This window comes from Peromyscus leucopus, chromosome 7 (genome assembly GCF_004664715.2).
Source record: "Peromyscus leucopus breed LL Stock chromosome 7, UCI_PerLeu_2.1, whole genome shotgun sequence".
In the NCBI taxonomy this organism is placed as follows: domain Eukaryota; kingdom Metazoa; phylum Chordata; class Mammalia; order Rodentia; family Cricetidae; genus Peromyscus; species Peromyscus leucopus.
In genome coordinates, this window is record NC_051069.1 from 31,760,270 (window position 1) to 31,779,909 (window position 19,640).

General features: G+C 42.5%; 1 long non-coding RNA gene and 1 pseudogene across 4 annotated transcripts in view; both read right to left on the minus strand.

The window, feature by feature from the left end:
• Nucleotides 1-1,742: 1,742 nt before the first annotated feature.
• On the minus strand, nucleotides 1,743-4,307 carry LOC114691139 (annotated as a pseudogene).
• Nucleotides 4,308-6,501: 2,194 nt separating this feature from the next.
• LOC114691140 overlaps nucleotides 6,502-19,640 on the minus strand; it is a 287,086-nt gene continuing 273,947 nt past the window's right edge. For 3 of the 4 annotated variants that reach the window (XR_005091977.1, XR_005091975.1, XR_005091976.1), the window contains one exon: nucleotides 17,396-18,446. This is a non-coding gene — a long non-coding RNA (uncharacterized LOC114691140). Of the gene's footprint in view, nucleotides 10,074-17,395; nucleotides 18,447-19,640 lie in introns of those variants that run through there. The other variant, XR_003734180.2, reaches the window with a different exon arrangement.

The window sequence follows — 19,640 nt, forward strand, 5'->3', positions numbered from 1 at the left end:
TGCACATAGTGGGGTGATGGATGTCTCTGATCCAAGCCTAACCCCTACCTCATTTTCTATGTACCAAAGATTTACTGTTATATAAGGTGGTAAGGAAAGCTCTCCTGGAAGGGCGGAATCAATTAGGCTTTGTGGTTCTTCTCACAAGTGTGCACTCTTGCTCTTTTAAGGCAAAAATGGAACAGAAGATGAAGGAAGAAGGGTGTTAGTGTTCTGATAAAACTTCATTGACAGACACAAGACTTTGAACTTCATATAATTGTTACACATCTCAAAATATTAGGTTAAAATTTTTCTTCATCACTTAAAGGTACAACATCATTCTTAGCTTGCAGATTGTACAAAAAACAGGTCAGACCATGCTATGGAACTTTTATTGGCTGATCTCTGGTGCAATCCACATAGCTTTAAAAAAAATTACTTCCTTCATTCTTAAGAAGGAAGGAAGGACATTCACGGACAATTTGTTCAACAAAATCTACTACAACATCGAAATCGAGTCCATTGCTTCTGTGAGCAGGAGGGCTGGGTATAAAAGCTCCATGCTACTCATAAGCTATGTGATCTTGAACTAGAGTCTGTATCTTTTTATCTATGCATCAGCTGACTCCAACTGGAGCTACCTAATAGTTGTTGCATGGATTAAATGAGTTAATACTGGTGAGTGGGATGGTTATTGTCTGGGCTTTATACTGTTAGCTGTTGTTGGAGCCTTCACACGATTATCACATTGAATCATGCCAAATTTGATAAAGTCATTACAGCTTCTTTAGACATCTTGTTTGTTAGGGATTGGAAAATACTTCAACGTACTTTGAAGTGAAATAGATTGGAAAGGACTCAGAAGCAAGAAAGTCAATCTGGCTTCCCCCTTCCCCTGTGCATATAAGAATTAGACCTAAAAAGAAGCTCTCTGATGGAGCCTTTATGAGACTGCCTAGGGATGGGCTTTGTGCTCTGAGAACCCAAGGAAAAAAAAGAAGGTAATACAAAGAGGCCAAGAGCAACTGGATCCTTCCTGAGTCCCCTCCCACTTAGAGCTCATTCCATACATATAGTCCAATCCCTTCCTTCCTCTTCAATTGACATTTATTTGCTTATATATTTATTTATTTGTGTGTGTGTTTGTGTGTGTGTGTGTGGTTATGTGTGTGTACCTGAGCACATGCAAGCCACAACATGTGTGTGGACAACATGAGGGAGTCAGTGTCTTCTTCCACCATATAGATTCCTAAGATTGAACTCAGGCTTGATGACCAGAGTCTATACCAGCTGAGCCATCCTTTTCTTAATAACATCTTTTCTACCATCAGATGACATAAAGGCATAGTTTTCCCTGGTCTAGAGATCTTCATTTCTGAGCCTTCTGTGTTATGTAAAACTTGGTTGTATAGACTTCTGTCTTTCCCCTTTATCTGTCTTTGGTCAACCTTGGTCTTCACAAGAGGGAAGGAGACGTACTATGCTCTCTTCTCTTCCTTTGCTTCCCAAGGTGAGCAGCAGGCTGGCCCTAGCCTGGGAACTGTCAGCTGTGTTCCAAGCTCCTTCCTCCCTGTCACACTGCACTGCCTCACCCCCGCCCCCCCGTGAGGAATGAGGAACTTCCTACAGCTGCTGATAGTGTCAATCATACATTCGCTGACAAAATGCCTGCCTGGTTTTCCTCTCCTTTCCCTGCAAGCATTTTCTTCCTGCACTTGTCTCTAAAATGTTGGCATTTTCCGTGGTGGAGGTCAAGGACATTTTTTTTTTTTTGGCTCCCGCATTCCTCTTCTTTCTCATTCACAGCTATAGCTCTGATTGCGAGCAATCACCTCAGTGAAGTCCCTCAGCTGTTTCTCTGATCCTTGTAACTTATCCGCAAGACAGGACAGGAGGATGGAAAATGAAGGAGAGGGAATATAGAGAGACAAAGAAACCCCTTCCCCTGGAGTCTGGTTGCAATTTCATCTGAAAGTTGAGAATTTTGATAGAGTTAACAAAATTCACTGTGAAGATACCCTATATTGAAATAAAAAGGTAATTGTTATAGAGCTGTATCAAATAAGAAAATTAAACATAGCAACCATGCTGATAGCCAAAGCACACATGACTTGTGAGTTTCCTTATCCATTTCCCAGCTGTAAGCCTGTGATTTTCTGAGACTCTCACAGATTTCAAAGCATGTCTAGAGTCAAAGCTTGTCTTCATTTCATTGCAGCTTACATACTGGAAGGATCCCTTGGACCCCCTGACCCTTTGTGTTTTCACCTTATCAGCCCTTTCTCTGATCCAAGGCTCTGCAGAAACTACACTACGATCTCCCTTACTAAAGAACAAGATGATCCCTAGAAACCCTCTGAACAATGGAAACTGCAGCTGCCACCAAAACTGTCCAAACAGCTATGTTAAGTCACTCAAAGGTGGCCTGCTTCTATGTTGAGCACTGTCTTTTATTTAAGCAACCACCCCTCCATTAACAGCTATGCTTAGATCTGCTAATGCCTTCTCTTGGGGTTGGCAACATAGATTAGGAGATTGCTCAGTCAGTAATGTGATTGCCACCTATAAAAATATTAAATATTAGTCTTTTCTACCAAACACTAAAACTTGTATTTTTCTTTGTGGGTGCAGTGCACTTTATGGATGGTATTCAAGAGAGTAGGGCTCCCTAATCTCCTCCCCTTCTTCTGGGGATCTGGGATGAAAACTGTGAGGCTGGATGCTCAGTGTTGAGGGTTGAGTGGGGACAGGAACTCCTCAGCAGCTTAGGGCCCCTCATTGCTCTAGTGTTCATGTTGGGGTGCATGGTCCAGGGCTTCTTACTCCTTGGAGGCCTTGGAGGCCATGAGGTCCACCACCCTGTTGCTGTAGCCATATTTATGGTCATACCAGGAAGTGAGCTTTACAGAGTCATCACTGAGAGTAATGCCAGCCTCATCATCGAAGGTGGAAGAGTGGAGGTCACTGTTAAAATCTCAGGAGACAATCTGGTCCTCAGTGTGGCCCAGGATGCCCTTTAGTGGGCCCTCAGATGCCTGCTTCACCACCTTCTTAATGTCATCATACGTGGCAGCTTTCTCCAGGTGGTATGTCAGATCCATGGTGGACACAATGGGGGTAGGAACACAGAAGGCAATGTCAGTGAGCTTCTAGTTCAACTTTGGGATGACCTTGTCCACAGTCTTTGTAGAACCAGTGGCTGCAGGGATGATGTTCTGGGCAGCCCCGCAGCCATCACACCACAGCTTCCCAGAGGGGACATCCACAATCTTCTTGGTGGCAGTGATGGCATGGACTGTGGTCATGAGTTCTTCACAATGACAAAGTTGTTGTGGATGACCTTAGCCAGGGAGGTTAAGCAATTGGTGGGACAGGAAACACTGTTGACAATCTTGAGTGAATTGTTGTACTTCTCACGGTCCACAACCATCACAAACATGGGAGTTTCAGCAGAAGGGGCAGAGATGATGACCCTTTTGGCCCCATCCTTCAAGTGGGCCACAGCCTTCTTCATGGTGATGAAGACACCAGTAGACTCCACAACATACTTGGCACCAGCATCTCTCCATTTGATGTTTATGGGATCTTGCTCCTGGAAGATGGTGATGACCTTCCTGTTGATAACAAGTTCTCTCTTCTCATCCTTGACTGTGCCGTTGAACTTGTCATGGGAAGAGTCATACTGGAACATGTAGACCATGTAGTTGAGGTCAGTGAAGGCAAAAATGTTCACTTGGCCAGACATGAAGGACGTTCTGGTAACCAGATGCCCAACATGGCCAAATCTGTTCACTCCAACCTTCATTATTGTGTCTCAGGGATAAGGTTGGCATTGCATGAGAAGATGCTACTCTCTTTGGAATTGGGAGGATCTGGGAGCCAAAACTTGTATTTATTGCAAGGAATTCAGATCTTTTTATTGGCCCTAGCATCTCAGACTTTTTATGCAAATGGTTTAAACCCCACCACCACCTGCAGCATTCTTGAAACTTAAGAGACTCAAGTGGTCTGGCTGACACCTTCCAGCTTTCCTTCATTTCCTTTGTGCAAATTCTTTTAAAACTAGCCAATCTTGAAAGATTGTGAGGTCGGACAGACCCCAGCCAATGGAGGAAAGACACAGTCACCACCTATGCTAATATTCACTACCCTGTGTGCCTGTTCTTCCTAGTGCTCTCATGTCCAGACTAATGTTCTGCCATGCTGAGATGCTTTCATTTGTTTGGGTGTTCCATTGTAGGACATTGATAGTATGCCTGACACACACAAGCATGAATACCAAGTATGATTCCTAGCAAACATTCAAACAGATAGTTATACAAACAGGCAAGAATACACACACACACACACACACATAGAGAGAGAGAGAGAGAGAGAGAGAGAGAGAGAGAGAGAGAGAGAGAGAGAGAGAGAGAATAGCTAGGCATAGTAACACATGCTGGTAGATGCCTGGTGAGCATTGGCCATGCAGCCAAGCAAAATCAAGTGAGTCCAGGTCCCAATAAATATTCCATCTCAACAAAGTAGATCATTTTGAGAAATAACACATAAGGTTCACCTCTAGCCTCCACCCTCCCCCACACATACCTACTCCCCCCACACACACCTTCCTTTAATAAACTCCAACTTTGCTTCATACTGATTTGTCTTAAAATTCTTTTCTTTGGTGAATCTAGGAACTCCAGCTTCACTCAAGGAAGAAGTCTCTAAAATAACTCCTAAGGCTGCAGCTCGCAGCAGCTGTGGACTGTATCTCTTGCTTCCCCTGGTCCTGATAATCACAGGTACACCCCAATAGGTATTGCATTACTGAATGTTTAGAAGACAGCATGATGGATCAACTTCTATGTCAGGCTGATGCAGCTGCATGTTCTGGAGCTGCCACTCATTGCCCATGGGCTGCTGGAACTATGATGCAATTGCCTTGACTCTTTGCCTACAAATCAGAAAAATGGAGCACCTTAGTGCTTCCACCTAGACACTTAGGGGCAGGTTTTGTGTGTGTGTGTGTGTGTGTGTGTGTGTGTGTGTGTGTGTGTGTGTGTTTTGTGTTTTTGTTTTAAATCATTGACTTCTCATTTTTGGTCAACAGGTAACTAAAAGTAGTAGGAAGTAAGCCTTTCCAGTCTTCTTTATTTGGGAAGGTGCAGACTTAAGTCCTTGTCCTTAACCTTTCCTATTGAGCCTCCTTAGATTCACAGACAGTAGAACTTTTGATGGCTAGAACATACCCTTGACACCAAATTATGGCAATCATCCATGAGGACAAGGCAGCATCCTGGCAGAAGTGACCATTTCTTGAGAATCACTTTGTCCCCTGAAGTAGTAAGAACTTCTGGGGATCATCTTGCAGGACCTTCACTGAGATGATGGTCAACAAAAACCTCATCTAGACCAGAACTTCTTAATCAATAGTGCATACCTGTGTCCCTGTCCCAATTCTTCTTCTATTTAAGACCAAAGCTCCTGTCAATGCTCTGAAAATGGACTTGTGGTCACTGGACTCCTCCATCTGTTACACTTCTCAGTGTGGCCATATTGACTAAACCTCTTCCCTTCACTCTATACCCCCACTCCTCCTCCATCATTGATATAACCTGTCAAGGTTGCTGGAATTCAGAACTCAGGTGTTGTCCTATGAACCGATTGTAGGGCTGTGATAAAAACAACATGAACTGGTAGGTGTAATGGAAATAGTAGGCTTTCTCATTCATTTGTTTCTCATTCATTTGTTGCATGTGCAACAGATTCCCACCGAGCACTTCTCTGTCCCGTGAAATGCATGCCAGGCAGCAAGTCTACTGAGAAACCCCTCTATCGTTCCACCCTCCTGTTCTGCTCACTTGTTCTTCCTCCACATTTGCTTTTTCACTGTCCTCGAAGTCTTCCAGGCCCAGTCCATAGTTCTCAGTAATACCAACTTCTCTACTTTCCTACATTTCAAACACCAACTCTTACTTGAACTTGAATTTTCCCATCCTGGGATGGAGCCCACACCATCTCTGTCTTAGTTACTTTTTTTTTTTTTTCTGAGACAGGGTTTCTCTGTGTAGTTTTGGAGCCTGTCTTGGAACTCACTCTGTAGCCCAGGCTGGCCTTGAACTTATAGAAATCTGCCTGGCTCTGCCTCCCTAGTGCTGGGATTAAAGGCGTGTGCCACCACCTCCTGGCTCTTAGTTACATTTTTGTTGCTGTGATAAAAAAAAAAAAAAACCCTTATAAAAGCAACTTAATGGGGGAAAGAACTGGTCCAAAGGGGCAATCCATCTGGCAGGGAAGCCAAAGTAGCAGGAGCTTGAAACAGCTGATGATACTGTATCTGAAGTCAAGAAGCAGTAAACCAGGATGCCAGTACTCAGTTTCTTTCTTTCTTCCTTTCTTTCTTCCTTTCTTCCTTCCTTCCTTCCTTCCTTTCTTTCTTTCTTTCTTTCTTTCTTTCTTTCTTTCTTTCTTTCTTTCTTTCTTTCTTCTTCCTTCCTTCCTTCCTTCCTTCCTTCCTTCCTTCCTCCCTCTCTCTCTCTCTCTCTCTCTCTCTCTCTCTCTCTCTCTCTCTCTCTCTCATGAAGCCCAGTGTGAGAGTCCATGGAAGGGTGTCTCCTCCTTTGGAGTGAATTTTTTCACTTCAATTAAACAGATCAAGATAACCCCTCACTAGCATACCTACAGGCTGAGCTAATCTAAATAATCCCTCATGAATGTACCTGGAGGCTTGTCTCCTAGGTGATACCAGATTCTGTCGAGATGACAGTCCACAGTAACCACAGCAACCTCAAACTGTATTCTACTTCCAAGCCACTTAACAGGTTTCGATTCTTCAGAAAGGAGCATCCTGGAAGGTTTGTGCACCGAGAAGGAAAAGATCAAAGCAGAGCTTCCAGAGTTTTAGTATGTGCTCTCAGGAGTCCAGTCACAGTGGGAAGTGGCCTTGGGCAAGGAACAAGTGGAGAATTTTAAGAATTTAAATACAAATGGATAAAGACTTAAAATAAGGTGATGGCATTAGTCATGAGAAGTAGAAAAAGAGCCGGTGGGAAGCATTTTGAAGGAGGCTGTGTAGGAGTAAAGTAGGCATGGGATTTGAGGATAGTACCACGAGTCATCATCTCCATACCAGGAGACTGAGGCTGCTGTTTTACAGATGTACTGCTCAAATGTATCTTTTAAGTTTTATCATTATTATTACATGTACATATCTGCAACCAGCTGAGTCTAAATTGCTTGTATGTATATGTTTGTAGGACTAACCACAAGGTATTGGGTAGCCAGTGGGGGAGTATATCCCTGGGGAAGACTGAGTCTCTCTCTCTGAGCAGTCATTAATAGCTTATAGCTCTTCATCCAGGTGTGAGCCCCCATGAAACATCACCCATCTATGCTGGCCTGTCACATGATGTTGTCATCATCCAGGTCTTCTTTAGACAATCCTCCTGTTGGAAGTTCATGGGTGAAACTTCCCAGACCATTACAGAAAACTACACTGGTCAAAATACATAGAACCAATGACTGTGGGGTGCCCAGCCCCAGTTGATACGTCTACAACATATCCCCTACATCTAAGGTTCGGGAAACATCTCAGAAGAGAGAATGTGATAATTGCAAGAGGCAGGGAACTACATCTGCTGCAAGATCGTATTATCTATATATGTCAGACACATCTTTTATCTACTGTTGTGGTATGTGATTTCTTTTTTGTTGAATACTGTTTCTTTCTCCAACTTGGTTATGAACTCCAGCAAACATGGCGTATGTCCCATTATTCTTTGTATTTCAAAATTTGCTTCTTTAGAAAGCGGAAGAAAAATTCCACTGGCCTATGCTAACTGTTGGTAATAGGTCCATTCTTACTGTGAATATACAGATGTTGCTTCAGAAATCGAAGGTGGAAAGCTCTTTATCTTGATGGAATGGGCTTCTTTCCTATACGGGTGACTGTTTAATACAGGTGGAACCTAATGAGAAGAGAATTAGAAGGCTAGAGATGATGCGTCATTACATTGAGTTCTAATTGCTGAGAGCTAGATGGAATGCCATAGCTATACAGGAAATAGTTATAGTGCTAACATCTTTAGATAGTTTCAAATCCACTGAAAATACTACCAATGTTTAGATGCTTAATTGAATTAATTAGGAGGGCAGCATTTTGTTGATATAAATTGAAGTTGAAAAGCAAGGTTGTTCCAGGAGTGCAAAGAAAATAATTGCAGTACTACAAACCCTCTTAATTAGAAAACAAACAGGTACTACATGAAAAGAGTTCATTCTCTGCCTCATTTCCCACAAGGCAAGGTCAGTTTTATACTGCATTTAGGTTGAGTAGTTGGGCTAAGGAAATGTTTTTCTATAATTTCTTGAAGCACAGCCTTATGCAATGTAGCACAGGTATAAAGTCCCCAGGGATAGCAGCAGCAGGTAGAGCAGGCTGGCCTGTGGCAGGAGGATTCAGGGAGGGAATTTCTGCGCAGCAGATGGTGAGTGTAAGCTAATCACTCTAGTCATTTCTGAAAATCGAACATAATTCTTCACCAATTTAAAGCCTGTTGCTTCTGGGGCAGCATCTCAGAATGGTTTCCACCTTCTCTTTTTCACATAGAAAACAAACAAACAAACAAACAAACAAAAACAACCCAGGGAGATAGGCAGGACCAGGAAGGCCAATGCCAAGCAACTGGAATAACCCTGGCTGGAGGTAGGAAGATCAAAAGCGGAAAGCAGAAAGAGCAGACAGGATTTTAAGAAAATGGAAACTGCCTGTTGATCTGGGAACCAGGAATACATTTAAGAAGAGAGCTGTGAAAACTCACGGAGCAGATAATTGAGTGGCCGAGGAATTTATTTCATGCCTGGTAGCTTGTCAAGACATCAGTCTTAGACAGTCCACCGTCTCAGTCCTGAAAGGGCTGAGTTTCCAGGAACCCTTTCAACACAGAGGACTTCATTCCATTCTGAGCCCCGTGTGTGACCTCAGAATGTCACTTCACCTGAAGGGCCTAGGACTCCTTATCTATTTTTGAAAAGATAGAACAGTGTATTATCCCAAGGCTGTCATGAGAATTAAAGGAGACAATGTGTGCCCAGCACATCTCTGCAGACAAAGAACATTCAATAAAAATGTGCTTTTCCTCCCTCATCTTTTTTTTTTTTCCTCATAGGTTGGGCACACCCAATCCCTGGAAGGTTGAGTTGTTTCACAAGTTGCATTTAGTCCAAGAGGACAGAGATTTGTCAAGAACTGTTAGAAACTTGAAACAAGTAATATAATCGCATGGCTTCATAGATGCTGACAGACCCAAGACTCCACACAGCAAGCAAGATGAACATCGACACTTTTATTGCTTCCCTGGCCCCAGTTCCTGCAGCATAATGAGGAGAGAATCAGTGATGTTTATATCCCCTATGAGGTGTATGACTACAGTGGGGACCTGGATTTAGGGAACATAAGGTTTGTATGAGAAACAGAAAGCATACCTGGCCCACCCTTTAGACTAGCCTTTTCCCCCAAGCCTATTCACTACGGAACATCCTTGAAATGAAAGCCCAGAACAAAGGCATCCAGTGCCTCTGCTTGCCAGACATACAAATGTGAGCCACATGGAAAGTTGGCCTTAAATAGACAGAGCAGAAACTCTCCATTTCTTTCCTATCCTCTTCCCAAGCTGGTCACTAGAGAGGGGATTCTTCATGTACCTCTAGCCCATAAAGATGGCATTGCACACATTCCTACATCCTCTGAGTCTTCCTCCTTTTCATCTTTTCCCTTTATTTTGGTGTTCTAGCCCCTTGTGAGGAACTTGACATTCCTGTTTTTATCTGTTTAGAGAGATGTCACAGCCCACAGTTGTGGAGTCTGCTGGCCTGACAATGGGACAGAGTTTGTCTCTGGGAATCTCGTGCAAGCTAAGCCTCCATGAAAACTCTTAAGACAGGATGATGCAAAGAAACGGATACAGCACCTTCTTTGTTTCCTCCACCGTTGGAGAAAATCTGGTCCCAGCTTGGAAACTTGAGCCAAACGGTGTCACTAAGATGGATTAGGAAATGCAGTGCTTCAGATGTGAGACTTCAGGTGTGTGGGCCCAGGACCAGCTGGATGTCTGCAGAGAACAATAGGTCACCTACACAGAGCTATTTGATGAATGCCAAAACGTCTTCCCCCTCCTAACATTTCCATTATCATCTCTCCTCTAGTAAAGACATGGTCTAAAAAGGATGCTCTTCCAATATAAATATGTCACATTGGAAAAACTACCGCTACCATTTATGAATGCTTCCAGAGGTGGTCCATTCATTCAGTATCAATTAGTTTGAGACATTGCAATCAACACTGGGCTTCAGAGGTGATCAGCTATAGTCTTTGTCATCCAGGACATTTTAGTGGGACTCAGAAAGTAAGAAAGAAATTACGATGTGAAGTTACAAGTTTTATAAGAAGAAAATGACAGATTGACACAGTGTCTGGGGTGAAGGCACTTAATCCTATTTTGGAAGGTTGGTAAGTTTTCTGGTTCCCTTACAGAAATTAAATTTAAGATGAAACTATAAATTAATCATTTTATCTGTATTTAAGAGGTTAAGGAACCGAAGCTTAAAGAGTCTAAATGTCACACCAGATGCCAGATGGCCTGTAAATGAGAAAACCAAGACTCAAACACACTTTATGTTTAAATTTCCCCATAGACGCATTTACTGTGTTGTCTCTAAGCATGTAGAATCTTAGAAAACATGATCTATGGGAAACAGATCCTAGAGTGTGAGAGTGGGGTGATTACAGGGTTCAGTATGAACATAGTTGTCTAGACTTTCTGAAGTAGGGGTAGAAATACAAAGCATTGCTTTAGAAAGGCTAGAGGTAGAAGGCTGCGATAGAGGTAGATTTTGGAGAAACATTAAATGAGGCTTGAAAACAGTTCAAATGGTACCACAACTTCTTAGGAGGCATAGTGGTTTGAATAAGAATGTCTCCTATAGGCTTATGTATTTGAATGCCTAGTCACTAGGAAGTGGAACTATTTGAAAGGATTAGAAGGATTACGAGGCACAGCCTTGTTGTAGAAAGTGTGCCACTCGGAGGCCCAGTCCCCCTACCCACCGTGGATTGGTCTGTAGCTTTCAGCTACTCCAGCACCATGCCTGCCATGCCTACTACTATGTCCTTCACCGTGGTGATAATGGACTAAACCTCTGAAACTTGAAACAAATCCACGAGTAAATGCTTTCTTTTGTAAGAGTTACCGTGGTCATAGAGTTCTTTCACAGCAATCAAACAGTGACTAAAACAGGGGATAACAAAGAAGGAGAAAGAAAGAGAGGATGAAAAGGGGGAAGGAAAGGACAGAAGAGGAAGGGATATGCTATTTGGCTTTCCATTGATGGGACAAAAATACTATCTGGGGGGATGGTTCCAGAGCTTTCAGTCCATGATTGGTTGGCTCCGTTGTTTTAGAACTTTGGCACAAAGAACATCATGGTGGAGAGCAGAGAGAGGAGGTTGTGTCAGGGTTGCTCACTACTTGGTAGTTGAGCATTGAAAGAGTGGAGGAGAAGAGGGAGCAGGTCTCAGCAACCCCTCCAAGACATGCTTAATGACCTAACTTCCTCCCACTGTAGACCTCACCTCCTGAAGCTTCCATCACCTCCTAAGAGTCCCTCAGACTAATGACCAAACCTTTAGTCTAAGGGCATTGGAGTGTATTATCCAAAGCCAAAGAGATGGGGAAAGGTACAGAGTAGAAAGAAAGAATAATCATTTAAGAACTCATGTAAGAGAATTTTGTTGTAGAAAGACTTAACTTGCTCTGTTTTATAATTCCACCTAACTCAGTGTTCCATCTGAGACAAAGCCATTGCTCCTGGAAGAAGTCATCATGTCCTCTAGACCCACAGTGAAAAACAAGAGATTTCAACCAGAGCATCAGTCCCTAGGGGTCCTGCTTATTGGGTTCTTCGCAGGGTCCAGACTAGTGGGCTCACCTAGCCTTTGTCAAATACTGTGGCTTTCCCTTTGTCTAAGGGATATGTAGGGGGGGAATTAAAGTAGCAGACAATGAGAAATGGCTTCCCCTCTCTACTCCAACCCTATAGGAGTCCAGAGTTTCCTCCAACTGACCTTGACATCTGGAATAAGTATACTGTGCAGGAGTTGAGTCAGATGCAGTGCTGAAACAATCGCCCACAAAATTAGGAACTGTTTTGAATTGGGCCAGGGTTTATATCCTATGCTGTGGTTCGAAACTTCCCTCCTAGCCCTAAAGCAAAGCCAAACTCTTTTGAGTTTCAAATATCACCATTTAGCAGTTGATTGGCCTGGGCTCTCCTCTTCTGACTGAACTCTCAGCCAACTCAGGCAACATTTGGATCCAATTTGATGGGAAAATTGGGTGAGCTCCTTGCCAAATTCCTATGAATCTGTGTCAAACTTGGGGATTTAGGCTAAGATTTGGGGTGTGGCTAAGTCCCCAGAGGAATTCTGTGGTTGCACAGTCCACAAAATGACAAGCAAAGGCCATGTGCAGAGCTACCTCCAAGGAAGTAGTCTCATCTATGGGACTCGAGATGGAGAGGTTTTAACCACAGAATTTGTGTTCTCATAGTGTTCTGTTGTCATTTAGGAGAGCTCAACTTCTGTTCATTTTCCTTTCCCATCATTCCATCATATACCTCATTATCCATGTAAACAGAAGCAGAGAAGTGCAGAGGAAAGATAAATCAGTCACCCAAGGTCAAGAAGTAAGACAATTGCCAAACCGGGCTATCAGCTTGAATCAGTGACTTCTTCTGTGTAGAATGGTCCAGAATCTGGACCTTAGATGCCTGAAATGTCTCATAATTTTTCCTTTGTGATAAGATAGTCTTCTACATCAACAACATAGAAGACACAGTAGATCCATTTTCTGGGAAGTTTCCTGTAAGATGGAGATTTGTATGCAGGGGTTCATTAAAATGCTTTTAGGGGTGACATGGGAGATAACAAGAGAATCAGGACAGGGCAAAGGGAGAATTCATGAGAGGAATAAAATGGCCCCCAGGGCAATGTGGTCATGGGTTTGGACAGCCTTTTGTGGGAACTACATCTTGGAGGGAGAAATGACCTTGGGAAGGAATGTTTCCTTTAGTAGAGAGCATTTCCAGGGAAGGCCTTCAGAGAACTTAGAAGCAAATATTCCTGGGAACTAGAGACCTTTGGTCCAGAAACAGGTGGTGTGCCACAGATCTGCATCAGGAAGAGTGGTACAGTTCTATGCTGAGAAATCATAGTACAGTTGCCAGATTTGAAGATGATGATCATAGTGATGTGATGGTATTCATAGGACCGAAGAGTAGAACCCAGGGATACCTAAGTCTCAAGACAGTCAAACGAGACCATCCCAGGAGATAGAAAACATACGTAGAGGTGAATAACTCTGTGTCTTTTGCTATATATATTTGGTATGGGTAAAATCAGGTTTGAGATGGTAAAAAATGGTCATAGGTTAGAGGAGAAGGAGGTGGTCAAGGTAAGACAGAAACAGTCTGTGTGTGAAAGGAATGCAATATTGCTCAGATGGCCATGGAATTTTCAAGAACCAATTCTATAAAACTAAGTCTATAAGCTTCGAGCCATGTCTAGTGTCTAGTATAAGAATTATAGTATCCCTAGTGTCTATCCAAATATGAATCTGAATCTTCTCCAAATCTTAGCCTTGGAGATAACATGTCCCAGAGCCAGGGTGACTAGCAGCAGGTCACCAAGTCAGTAGACATGATTTTCAGGATCCACTTCCAATGGGTGATCTGAATCTGTGGGTCTATTCTTCTCATTTTCTTTCAGCACTCAAATCATTGTCATGAGATGCATAACAATGTGAGCATTTGTGTTTCCTAAACTGTGTAATAACATGAAGAGTTCTTTTCTTTGCCACATCAGTGCTGGAAGTGGAACCTGGGACTCGCACATGCTAGACAAGTGCTCTATCATTGAGCTGCAAGCATGGGTGGGTTTTAATGGCTTTCCTTTCTCCTGTCTTACCTCTCATTGCATTTTCCTCCAACATGGTGTCTTTTATGTCAAAAACCGGCCATGTAGACAACTTTACGGCTGTAATTATTTTACTTCTTGCTTGTATCTACTTTCCTGGGCAAAATCACTTTCAGATCATTTCGTGGTTCTCTGAACACATCTAAAGTTCTCTGCCCTGCACCTGTGGTCTTTCTTCCACCTGGAATCCTGTTTGTGAGAGTTTAGTTTTAATTGTTAACTTGACGCAATCTAGAACCACTCAGGAAGGGAATCATTTCACCAGGGGTTTTCTGGACAAGGTTGACCTATGGGAATGTCTGTGAGAGTTATCTTCGTTATAATAATAGATGTGGAAGGAAGAGGTCACCCACTGTATGTGGCACTATTCCTGAACTGTGCAAAATAGAGACAGAAAGCTGGGCACTCAGGTGCATGCATTAATCCATCTATAACCATTGCCTGGTTATAGATGTGGTGTGTCAGCTGCTTCAGCTTCCTGCCACCTTGACTCCTCTGCACTGACGGGCTGTCACCTGGAACTATGAACCAGATAAATCCCTTCTCCTTTAACTTGCTTTTGTCAGAGTGTTCGCTCTCATGCAATATAGTTTCTAATTAAATATGTTCTTTGGCATCTTTACGCATGTGTACAATGCATTCTGATTAATGTTGCCATCTACCCTCCATTGTTTTTCTCCCATCCCTATCAATCCCATCTCTTTTATACAAGTCCCTTTCCCATATTCAATTTCTTGGGTGTTTGTTTGTTTCATTTTCTGTGTGACCACAGGTTTGGAACTCGCCATTTAAGCCTGATGGGTTCATCAGTGGTTACTCAACTGATGGCAGTGATCCCCCAATTCCCAGAATCCATTGGTGCCCACTAGTTCAGGTGGGGCACGCAGACTGGGCATTCTTTTACCTTTCGTTCCCCACCATGGTTAGCATGCAGACTGGTGCATTCTTTTGCAGGCTCAGTGTCGGCGAGCACAGCTGCATTGAGTTTATGATTGGAATGGCTGCATCCTGGCCAGAAGATGGCATTCCTATTAGTCTTTCCCCCTTCTGTTTCTTATAGGCTTTTCTTCCTCTTTCTCAATTTTCTATCATTGCATTTCATCACATCAACTAGGAATTAAGATACCACCCAATCCCACCTACATCAGAGACCATGATAAGATGATCTCCAATTGTTATGGCCTATTTCAACAGCACTGTGTGCTTGGTAACTGTAGGAATATTGTACGTGTGACGTTCTAACTGCCTACTGACCTGCATCTGTTCGTTTATTCATCCTCTTTGAAGTCCTTTCTGCGTTTTGCCCCCTCTCAATGGGATTTGACTCTCCCTGCCCTTTCTTGTATCTATCTTATCCAGCTTTTCTTCTCTTCTTCTCTCTTCCTCCTCTCCTGTCTTCTCTTTTTCCCCTTTCCTCCTCTTCTTACCCCCTTTCCCACTTCTGTTCTTGTCTCCTCTTTTCCTTTTCCTTCCTCTCCCTTTTTCTCCTCTGTTCAGTTCTATCATATCCCACCCCATCCTATCTATTATATCTTGTTCTCAACAGAAATCTCCCAGATGAAAGGTATTATATGTAAGCATTATTAAGTTTTGGGTCATAATACAATGTCAATAATATCCATCATCTAGCTCGCTAGTTCATCAACCCATTTATCTGATCAATGTATTTAGAACTAATAAAATTATTTAATTGATTTAACTTCCTAAAAACATTAAAGGAAGAACCACATAAACATCAAAACAATGATTAAAATTGTAACAAAAGTTTCATTTTGAGCAGAACAATGGGGCTTCTTAAATTTTGACTCATAATATAGTTACCCAAACCAGAAAAAGTCATCTTAACTTCAAAGTTAATGTCTCTAGCGATCAGCTTTGTAAACTTAGTTTTTTGTGAATTAGTTTTCTCATGCATAAAACAGGAATGGCTCTCAATAGAATAGACAATGGTACAAGCTGGTACATGATAAAGGTACCCACTTCTAAATGGAAAAGTTTGAAGGGTGGAACTAGACTGTGCTGGCTGTGGACTGACCCCAAGGCCTCAGTGATGGGTCTTGACTCCACAGAGCACCAGCATCAGTGGACTGTGAGAAGTCAAGAACTTTGAGATCATTTTTTCCTACCAGTTTACTAATTCTAAAGATGATAACCTGATGTTTTAAGTAATGTGGGCTAGAAAAACACCCCTTGCTCATTTACAAGGCTGGTTTACATTCCAGTCAGCACTTAATTATTCATATAGGCATTTTCCACATCTCCAGTCTCCATGGAATGCTCTCCCTCAGATTCCAGGCTGCCTTCTCCCTGCCACCCAGCATGTGGCTGCTCCACATCCCACCCCCAGCTATGTGCTGTGGGCTTAGGGAATGCAAACTCATTTTGACTTTGTCCTGAGCACACCATCACTGGGAAGGGAAGCCTGAATCCCCAAAAGCCATACAAAGCATTCCAGAGCAGATGTAAGAAGCATTTTTGATTGTTTTGCTGTTTTGGATTATCTGTGCCACTATTCATTTCCTCTTTTGCAGATAATCAAGAACTAGCTCTATTACACTTAACAAGACTTTTAAATCACAGAGAACTCCGCAGGACATTGAAACATTGGGGAGGGGGGCGTTTAAAACTCATAACCCCAATATTTGTACCTGATAAGACTGCCTTGCGGAAGGGCCTTAGACTAGGTGGGGCTGCCCAACAGCTCCAGTTTAGGAGAGAGATTTTAAAAGGGAAATTTAGCGTCAGCTGTTTTGAATCATATCAGACCCGTGCTGATTGAAATCAGATAGAGCTCCAAGACCAGAGGGAACAAAAGTATATGCCTTGCATTGCAAAGATGCTTGATTGTTTTAGATCAACTTATGCAAACTGTAAAAGAAGAGAGAAAACAGGAAAGAGAGAGAGCGTTTCCTTTCCAGCTAAGAAATTTTACTACATTCAGCCAAATGTAGTCCTGCTATTCTTTGTTCCTTGTACCTCTGTCCATCTGAATGTCCAGATAAGTGCACTCTAGAATTGAGCTAAATGCAATATTTATATTTTCATTGACTAATGATCTTTGAAAACCTCCCAAGACCTAGGGAAACTGCATAATTTTTATTTTAATTAATTTTTTCATTGAAAGAAACATAGAACCCCCTACGTTGTAGACCTGCTATATAATGCTTACACGCAGACATATGTATTGTTTGTAACAGCACCCTTCCTTCCAGTCACGTGACCCTCAGAGAGCTTGCCATTCCTTTTCCAACTTCCGTGAAATCAACACTTAAAAGAAGATGTGTTTATTCTTAAGGATATAAGTGTTTTGTCTGCATGCAGGTATGTGCACAACATGTGTGCTTGGTGCCTGTGGAGGCAAGAAAGGGGCATTGGATCCCTTGCTGTGGGCCACCATGTGGGTGCTGGGCACTGATCCTGGGTCCTCCATAAGAGCAACAAGTGCTCTTACCACAGAGCTACCTCTCCAGCCCTGATGCCAACCTTCCTATTCACCACATACGAGTAAGATCACACGAAATTTTTCTTTCTGTACCTGGCTTGTTTCATTTTTCGTAATACATGCTATATCTAATGAGAGGATTTCATTCTTTTTGTGGCTGAATCATATTCCACTGTGCATAAGCATTGTCTTTTATCTGTTGTTTAGTTACCAGTTACTTAAGTTGCTCCATTTTACAGCTGGTGTGAGCAAAGCTGCACCAAACATGGGATGTTTCTTCAACATCCAGGGACTTCACTGACTTTTTTTGTTTTTTAACCTATAAACAAAAGCATGGTTCCTGGAGGTTAGTTCTATTTCTAATTTGCATTAATGTACCAATTTGCATTCCTGAGGACATCATGCGAGCCTCCCCCTGTCTCTCCTTCTCCGCTAGATCTGTTGTCTCTGATAATATTCACTCTGACTAGAAGAGGAAGAGGGTGCCTCAGTGTGGTTTTGATTTGCACTTTCTGGTTGATTAGTGACATTAAAGCCAGTTTTCATCGATCAATTGGCCATTTCCCTGTTTTCTTTTGAGCAGTGTCTTCTCGGGTTTATTGCCCATTTAAAAGCTGGGGTTATTTGACATTTTTTGCTCTTGAATTTTTAGAGTGCCTTGTATATGCTACATATTGACCTCTTGTCAGACATACAGTTTGTGAGCTTTCTGTCCCCACTCCAGACTGTCGTCTCCTCTTGCTGAGGACTGTCCCCTTTGCCGTAGCCCTGTGTGTCTGTGTTTGCTTGTTTCCTGTGCTTTTTGGGGAGTTAAAAAAGATCCTTGCCCATTTCAGTGTCCTGCGGGATTTCTTCAATTTTTTTTGTTCCTCTAGGACTTTCATAGCTTCGGCTCTAATACTTACATTTTAATCCAATTCGAGTTGATTTCTGTGACTGGTGATGGACAGAGGTCTGCTTTCATTTGTTTCCAAGTGGATACCCAATTTCCCAGCATCATTCCTGTTCACTCTGCAACACATTTGTTTTTTACACATTTGTCAGAATCAGTTATCTATATGTTTATAACTTTACTTTTAAGATAGCTGTTTTGCTTCATTTTTCCTTGTGTCTGTTTTGAATGCCATTTGCCAGGCTGCTCTCATGATTATAGTTCAAGAGCATTATCGAAGGCAGGCAGTCTACTACTTCCTTGTCTTATTCTTTTTCCAAAACATCCTTTGGCTAGTAACAGATTTTGTTGTTGTTATTCCACAGAACATCACTGATAGTTTGACAGGGATGACATGGAATTTGACAGGGTTCTCTGGGCATTGCCATGGTCATTTTAGCAACATTGGTTCCCCAGGCCATAAACCTGGGGTATCTTGTCCCCTGCATGTGTCCTCTTGAGTTTCTCTCTTTTTGTCTTTCACTTCTCATGGTAGAGATTTTCTACTGGTTCGGTAAATCTGCTTCTGGGAACCTTGTTTTACTTTTTATAGCTATTGACCCTAAACAGCACAAGAGTAAGCCTGTGCTTACTTTGATGAGGAAGGGACACTCAATATAGAAGTGTGAGTGAACAAAAAGGGTGTGTGACTTAGCAACTAGAGGGGACTTAATTGGTAAGTCTTCCTAGCCTCCTGTGTCCTTATCTTCTGGCGCAGAACAATGCAGCCTCCATCCAAGTCCCTAAGACAGAGGACCAGAAGGGTCAGGTTTTCTCCAGCTTGGAAGTGTGTCAAGGAGCCATACTTGAGGGTAGACTTTCCTTCACTGCATTAGAAGTCGGGAATAAACAGGGGGAAGGGTGGGTGAGAGATAGGGTCCCACAAGACATGCATGAGAAGAGTGTGAAAGGCGCATGAAGAAGGAGCATTGAATAGCAAGGACAGTGAGGACACAGAGGATAAAATAAAGGGAACAGGGATGAGGAATCCATCCACATAGGAAGAGGAGAAGTTGGTGCTTGTTTTAATTCACTCGAGACCTTCTAAAGAAGATTCTTCTTCCTGCCCCAATACTTTCTGGATTAGAAATTCCTGGTGGGGAAATTATTATACACAGGGCTTTTTCTTCTTTTCCTCTCTTTTTTCTTTCTTAGCTCAGCAACTGTTTGTTGCTTTCCCAGAGGACACAAGTTTGCTTCCAGAACCTTCTTCCAGCAGTTCACAGCCACCTTACAACCGCTTTTATAATTTTAGTTCCAAGGAATCTCTGTAT